Raw genomic sequence first — 8343 nt, forward strand, 5'->3', positions numbered from 1 at the left:
TGTGCTTTTATCTCGTTCAGCTTGGGGAGGTTATATATGAGCCCGTGGGTGAAAGTGGAGGCAGACTGTTGGGTAGTTCCTCTGCAGATCATGTGACTTCAGCTACGGGGGAGACTTTGATGCGCTGTGGTTTTGTCAGACTGGAAACTGTAAGACAGAGAAGTAAACAGGGAGCACCACTTCCTCCCACGGATTCTCTCTATCCTTTTCTGGTTTCCAATTCTTCTAAGTCTTTAACAGTTTCTACAAATTAATAGCTCACAAACAAAACATAGAAAAGTAAACAGAAGAAAGGTTCTTGACCAAACTCGGTAACATAAAACATTATGCTTTAGTGTCAATATACTTCATCTCCAATGGAGTATTGACCTTTGGTGTAATTTATTTTAGTTTTCTATATTGAATCATACTGAATGTTTCTTGTTTACAAATTTTGTCAGTGTCATTCATGGAAGCTCTGGTTGTTTTTACGAAACTGCAACGCCAAACACACTGCGTCACCACTACGTCACTGCCAGTCATCTACGTTCACGCCCCATGGTTAATGCTACCAAGTCGGATTTTTAGCAGCAGCCTGAAAATGAGAGCAGGTCTCAAAGCTTGATAATCTGGATATTCATAAAAATGAATCATCTCCTCCATTCTCATGTCTTCTCTTTCCTATTCGTCAGTTCTTAGACAACTGCAGCAGCAGAAGAAGAAACAGACCCACACTGTTAGGCAAAGGATTGATTCACATCTCATATCTTTCCCGCAAATTTCATATAGGGATGTGATTAATCAGAAAGCACAGAGATTTTTCAGAACAAAGACGTAAACATGGTGTAATAATTGTCTGTCATGCAAACACTTAGCCTACACTGTTTAAAAGGTGACCCAGTTAAGTGTTTCTCTTGTGTTGTTGCCTCAGCACTTCTTATATCAAAACAATTTACTTTTAAGATAGAAGTTTCTTCAGTGGAATAGAAAGGGATTTTACCTGTAGTTGGGAACTCTACTTAAAAAATATTTAAAGTGAATTGACTTTGCTTTACTATTATACACTTCCACATGTAGATTTCCTATTTTTATGCAGTGCACAGAGGCTCTCAGAAGTGCACATGCATGGTTATATTTTTACCAACCACAATTTTACAATAAAAATAAATAAATCTAAAAATGTAAAATATATGCAATGCCCTGGTTTCAGAGGTGTGCACAACCTTAAACAAATGACTTTTTGAAATACCTTTTTAAAAAAAAAAAAAAAAAAAAAACAAGTCTCTAAATCTATCAGATTATGAGGATATCTTTTGTTCACAGGCCTCTTCAAGGCTTCACAGAGTCTGTTTTAAATGTATATGGATGCATGTGTCTATGAAGCTCTGACCCTCAGCATGCAATTGGCCTTTTGCAGTTATGGGTCTCAGCCTGAAGAAAAAGAAAAGCTGTACAGTATGACACTTTTGGTGGGAGAAAATAATCCATCAGCAGCTTAATCTTCAGTAATAAGGGTTCTTAATAGTCTGAGACAGTAAAGATTCTCAGTTGAAAAAAACATGTTTCTGTGGTATTGATTGTTCACATCAAAACCTTCATATGAACTCATGAGATTTATAGATCATGACCTAAAGAATGAGATCTCTGATGCAAGCACATGATGCAGGTGTCCTCCACTGGCTGGTTGGTCTCCGCCTTTCAGTTGGAATACAACATCCCTCTGTTCAGGTAGAAAAGGAGAAGAGCCCCTTTGTGTCTCTGATTTGGACACATTTTTTAAATATACTACTAGAAAAGAATTTCCATACAGTTTTTCGCCCTGGAATACTTAACTTACCTAAATAAACTGAAAAATATACCTAAAGAATGAATGGGGGGCATCAATGCAGGCATTTAATCACATTGTGGCTCAAGTAAGGGAAATATGGATTACATTCTCATCACAACTAAATAACTTCTACCACATGAATCTATGAGAGGAAACCTTACTTTTCAACAAGTCAGAAAATATTGGGGGGTTCTAATGGTCCATCCATCCATCCATCCATTATCTTACACGCTTGTCCCAATTGGGGTCGCGAGGGGTGCTGGTGCCTATCTCCAGCAGTCAATGGGCGAGAGGCGGGGTACACCCTGGACAGGTTGCCAGTCCATCGCAGGGTTCTAATGGTCATGACAGTTATTTCCACTGATTTAGATAAAAAGCTGCCTTTGAACTAAGTCTAATACAGTTAATCTCTTTCTGCAGTTTTTTTCCGTACACAAGAAAAACCAGACAGTTCCGGCATCTTTTTTTTTTTTTTTTGCAAAAAAAGAAAAGAGAATCCTTTGGCATGCAATCAGATTAAGACAATACATTATCAGTGATTAATGCTGTGACTTGCATGTATCTTTATACACTATGCTAGATGCAATGAGATAAAAAGATAAAACACCTTCCTAAATTTACCCACTGTGGGAATGTGGTATTTCTAATCTATTATATTATATTTTCAGTCTGTGGCATTGAAAAGTTTCAAAGGAGTCACAGATTGACAACAGCAATGGTTGACATTCAGAAAGTAAGGAGTGCCATAATTAATTTATTCATCTGTTCATCTCCTTTGCATAATGATAACAAATCAAGGAGAAATGCTGTTTTCAAATTTCTGCTGGCATTTATTTATTAAATCGTACACTGAGATGCAATTATTAAACCAGCATATCAGCACTCTTAAGCCAGTATGAAGATACTGTCTAGAGCATACCATCCTAAATAATTACAAGACTGGCTGCAATGGCACACGACAGGTTGAGGACACATGTATTTTGTTCTCTACAAGCAGAAGGTTGGACACTTCCAGAAATCTACCCCTGGAGTGGAGAGTAGGTGGTAAGACATGGAAAGCCTAACTGTCAAACTTTTTGGACTGATACAACTCAAGAAATACAATGCCATGGGTTTAATAAGCATCACCTGGAGTTCACACACCATCATGATTTTGATAGTTTCTTTGTATTTTTTGCACACCAAGAGAAGTCATGCAGAATTTCAATGCCTTTATTTGATCTTAGAAGAAGTGAAAGAAACTTGCTGTTTGGTATTTGTTAGTTATGGATGTCTTTTTATATAAAACAATTTCCTTTCCTATTTCTCCTGTCTTGGCTTACCTTCATTAGCTTCCTGTTAGATCCAGAACAAAATTTTAAATCCTCCTTCTCATATATTCAATTCAATTCACTTTATTTATATAGCACCAATTCACAACACATGTCATCTCAGGGCACTTTACAGAGACAATTCAACCAGATCACACAGTAAAATTGATTTAAAGTTTTCTATCCAAGGAAAACTAGTTGATTGCATCGACTCATTGACTCAAAGGCAATCCCTCACACCAAACGTGCTTATAGCGACAGTGGAGAGGAAAAACTCCCTTTTAACAGGAAGAAACCTTCAACAGAATCAGGTTTACTGTGAGCGGCCATCTGCCCAAGGCCGGCTGGAGTTCAAGGAGACAGAAGCAGACATATAGAAAGAAGCAGCGATACAAAGGATCTTGTCAACCAGCTCCACAAATGGCATCTTTCAGGAAACACACAGCCAGACAGACAAGCTCCGAGTTTGCTCCCACGTCAAAGGAGAGCACATCCAGCCAGTCGCAGTCAAGGAAACAGGACTACACTGAAAAATAGGCTGAGCTCAAACATCTATTAACAAAGGTGTTGATGGGAGAAGCACAGCTAATATTTCTCTCCAGGATGGTGTCATGGCCAAACAGAAACAGTCCAGATGAAGCTACTTTTAAAAAAGTAGAGAGAGCATAACAAATGTCATAGTACTAATTGTAAAAATAAATTCATCTTTTTGTAACTGAGAAACAAAAAAACCCTATCAGAGCAATTATTGTTTCTTATGTTCCTAAAAGAGCACTTCGCTCTGTTAGGAACTTCAGAAGTCTGTCCTTAGCTCTACTTTGGCCCTACTGTGGCTTTACTTTTCTCATAACTCATCCAAAATAGTCAGCAATTCTTAACAATTTTTTTATATTCAAGCTGCTGTTTGGGCTGCTGGGTCACGTAGGGACAACTTCTTTATTCTGCTCCATTCTATCTCAATTCTCCTATTCTGCGGTATTCCTTAGTTCAACTTATGCTGTATCTTTATGTTCTCTCTGCTTCTGGCTGCTGTTCTCTCTTATCATAGTAGTAATCCATCATAGAAGTAATTCATCCTGGATTAAAATATTAACTGTGCTGCTGTCATCAACATCTCTGTTTGTGGATATCGGAGCTTGGCCTTTTTTCCAGTGTAGTCCTGTTTCTTTTACTGTGACTAGCAGAATTGGCTTGGAGCTGGTCTGCTTGGCTGTGTCTTTCCTGGATGGGGCCACCTGTGGAGTTAGTTAACAGTTACCACTGGTATCTTTGCTTCTTTCTGTATATCTACTTCGGTCTCCTTGAAACCACTCGGCCTCGGCAGATGGCCCCTCACACTAAGCCTGGTTCTGCTGGAAATTTCTCCCTGTTAAAAGGGAGTTTTCCGCTCCACAGTCGCAAATACTCTTAAGTTGTGAAAGCTGTCATAAGTACTTCTACTTTCAAAAGATATACAAAAAAGTTAAGGTTCTGACATGATAGCTTTAACAGAAAAACTGTCATAGTGATCATTGTAAAAATAACTTCATCTTTTTGTTACTGAGAAACCCCAAGTTTCAAGAACAGCTCGGGTTTAGAAATAAAAATATATTTGCAAATGTTTACAAACGTTTACAAACTGTTTAATAAAAAGTTAGATACGGTGAGAGATTTTAGCCTAAATGTAAGCCTACAGTGAAGTTTTCCCAAATAAACCTTTTGATCTGCTGGAGGTTGCGAGGATGGATCCACAGATAGGTAATTAGATGAAAGTACAGATGAGTTAAAGTCACAGAGATGAACAAGAACATCTGAGTGTGTGTGGGCTAAACCTCAGCCCTGTTGACTTCCTTCAGTGTTCTTGATTTAAAAAAAAAGTGACATATTGTGTAAGTGAAACTTTAAACTTCTTTTTATCTAATAATCCGGAACTTTGTCTGAAACCTACAAATTAAAATCTTTGTTAGATATGTTTACATTTGAGGTTTCAATCTGTGAGAATCTCTCTGCATTGGGGGCCTGTGTGCGTCACTCTTATGAAGTGGTCTTTCCTACTGCACAGCTGATGTTTTATCACTTCCACCGTATCTGAATAAGCGGGTGAAGCTATTGTGAGGGAAAAGGCCCCTCATATGGAAAAACGTGTACTCTGAGTTTAAAGAGGGTGGTGATTATGTTGAGAAGTGTGAGCTTGGAAAATAGTCAAATTAAGTTCTTTAGAAGATCCGAGGATGAGTAGTTTGTTCCTGTGTCGTGGTTTTTTCAAATTCTGTCTTTTTTTGCCTCAAACCAGCTTTATCTTCGACAGTGACTTCAGTTTTAACCATCGATGAACATTAGATTCCTCTGAAAGCACTGCAAACACAGCTGTGGTTTGATTTCAAAAACTGATGTGAATAGATGGCAGCCTATTGCATATGTAGAAGATGCTAAATAATGTTCCACTGAGTTTACTGGCAAAGTAGGCTGATATTATTTCTGCTGTGTTTAGAGAGAGAACACTTTTTCATGTCAGCACTTTGCTCAACAGTGAAAATTATTTTATCAAAGGTATATTTTCATCTCGCTATTTAGGCTACTGAGACATAATCCGTGTTTTATCTCTTTACATTATAGCACTTATGTCCCATTTTGGTATTTTTCATTTTACATGCAAACAGAAGTTTGCACTTTTTTGAAAAATGAAAAATATAACGTCAATGCTGAGGTAAATGTGCACGCATCCTGCACACTTACAGTAAGAAAGGCAAGCCTTCTCTGCATTGGCTATAGCCTGCAAGAGGTGAATGGAAATGTACTTTGTTTAATAATGTTTTGCTTGAATGTATTTTCCATACACTTGCAAATGTGTTAGCAAAAATGAAATACTGACAAAGATCAACTTTGCTGCGTTTGTCTTTTTGATAATGACAAAATATTCCGTTCGTCTCTATGCATCAGTAAGACTGAAAGTGTCTACATGTGTCAGTGTGTTAGAAGAAAAACGGTCTGAATGAAGGAAGGTTCTTATGGTTTTAGTCTAAGTTAATGTGAAACAGGAAACCAAACCAATTAAAGCTTGAAACATTAATAATTAATGCTATTAGCAAAAATACAAATGATACTGTTTTGCTTAAAACAGAAAAGTAAGTAAATAAATGAATAAGTAACAATATTAATGCTCCTTTAGTGCAAGCAATATGACAAGAAAAATGCTATAAAAAGGCTATCAATTTACGATTAGTATCAACAACACCCCAACAAGCATGTGGTCTGTAAAAATTGACTCATTGGAGGATGTCAACAAGACCCTAAAAGTATTCTACCCCTCCAGTTTGCATGGTTAAAGTCTGAGGTATAGCCTAAATTTGCATTTACCCCCATTAAATTTCCCCCAATTATCGTTGCAAAATAGCTCAGCGTTTGTCAAAGTAGACAGAGAGCATCTTTTAGCATCAAATCACAGGTCTGGAATTAGGTCGGAACTTTAAGTGGTCCACTGACTCATGAATATGCTACAAATATGTGCGATTGATAGGACCCCCAACCCTCCTCTGCAGCACATACAGTGTGGGTGAAGTCGATTGGTTTGTTGTACCTGATGTTATCTAAAGTTCAGTGGAAAAGAGGCACTTTGAAGAAGAAAAAGGCATGTCTGTCTCAGCTTGAGACTTTAAAAAAAATATTTCCACTGTATAAATAAAGTGAACTGAATTAACAACTGGGATGAAACTGGATCCCTTTTCTTCTCCCGTCATTTGTTCTGCATTTCTTTAAGAAACATTTAGATACAGAAAAATTAGACTTTGTCATGCAAGATCTTAACAAAGGTCCCAAAGTCATATCAACACTCTAAAGCTTAAATTGGTTCAATGATAACTTCCTGATCTTGGTTTTTATTCCTCTCATTGCTTTTTTTTTTGTTTGTTTTTTTGCAGTTTGATATAGAAACATAAAAAACTAATATTGTGAAAAAGGGTTATTTTATTTTTTTAATCATATTATATAGATCCCTTAAATATACAGTAGAATGTATGTTTAACTTCTTGTCAGTTGGATGATTATTGATTAGAGAAAATAAAAACTAAAAGTGGATTTTTTAATGTTCCTGTATGTCTCTCATCCTTAAATATCAACAAATTATAGATATCATAAACATATATAATAAATGCACACTTTAATTTAAATAATACCTATACATATTTTTCTTGTTCTCTTTCAGTGGTGAGGTTTTTCATATTTTTCCTTTCTTAAAGTCTATTAGCTGAATGACCATGCTTTGAAATTGTGCCCTCAGAGCAGAAAAGATTGTAAACACAAAAAAGGACTCAAATGCATACTTATGCATAATGCATACTTATGGAAAATGCATACTTCAAATGCATCTTAGCTTCTTTGACAAGTTCATAATCATAAACTGTCAAACACCCACAGGAAGCAAAGCGTGGTACCATGGCACTCACAACAAACATGATGCAAAAACTGTTCATAAAAATGAAAGGAATGCATTTATATGATGATCCTGGCCAAAGTATATGTTAGAAATCTAGCTTTTTAGACCATTTCAATGTAATGCTTGTCCAAAAGAAGATTTCTGCATCTGCATAAAAATTTGCCTTTGCATCTTAATTATGCAGAGTATGATCTGATAGAAGATGCAGACATTGCAAAGCTTCAATGCACCAAGAGCCCCCAACAGAGATATCCTAGCATGCAATCTTGGTGTCATGATGGGCTCAGACCTAAACTTTCAGAGGCACATAAAGCCAGTTCGTAAGGCAACCTTTATCTTCTGAAGAACATGTCCAGGATTAAAGGGCTGATGTCCAAGAAAGATCTAGAAAAACTCATTCATACATTTATCTTTAGTGGAGTTTATTACTGCAACAGTATCTTTATAGGTTTGCCAAAAAGTCCATCAGACAGCTGCAGCTGATCCAAAACACTGCTGCCTCTGTTCTCACAAGAACTATGAAAGTAGAGCACATCAGCCCAGTTCTGAAATCCTTACACTGGCACCATGTAGCTCAGAAAATAGACTTTAAAATCCTTATGTTAGCATATAAATCACTGAAAGGCTCAGCACTTTGCCCTGCAATAGACTGGCAACCTGTCCAAGGTGTACCCTGCCTCTTACCCATTGACAGCTGGAGATGGGCACCAGCACCCCTTGCAACCCCAGCATGGATGGATGGATGGATGGATGGATGGATGGATGGATGGATGGATGGATGGATGGATGGATGGATGGATGGATGGATGGATGGA

Source organism: Cyprinodon variegatus, unplaced genomic scaffold (assembly GCF_000732505.1).
Source record: "Cyprinodon variegatus isolate N-32 unplaced genomic scaffold, C_variegatus-1.0 Scaffold48, whole genome shotgun sequence".
NCBI classification, from domain to species: Eukaryota; Metazoa; Chordata; class Actinopteri; order Cyprinodontiformes; family Cyprinodontidae; genus Cyprinodon; species Cyprinodon variegatus.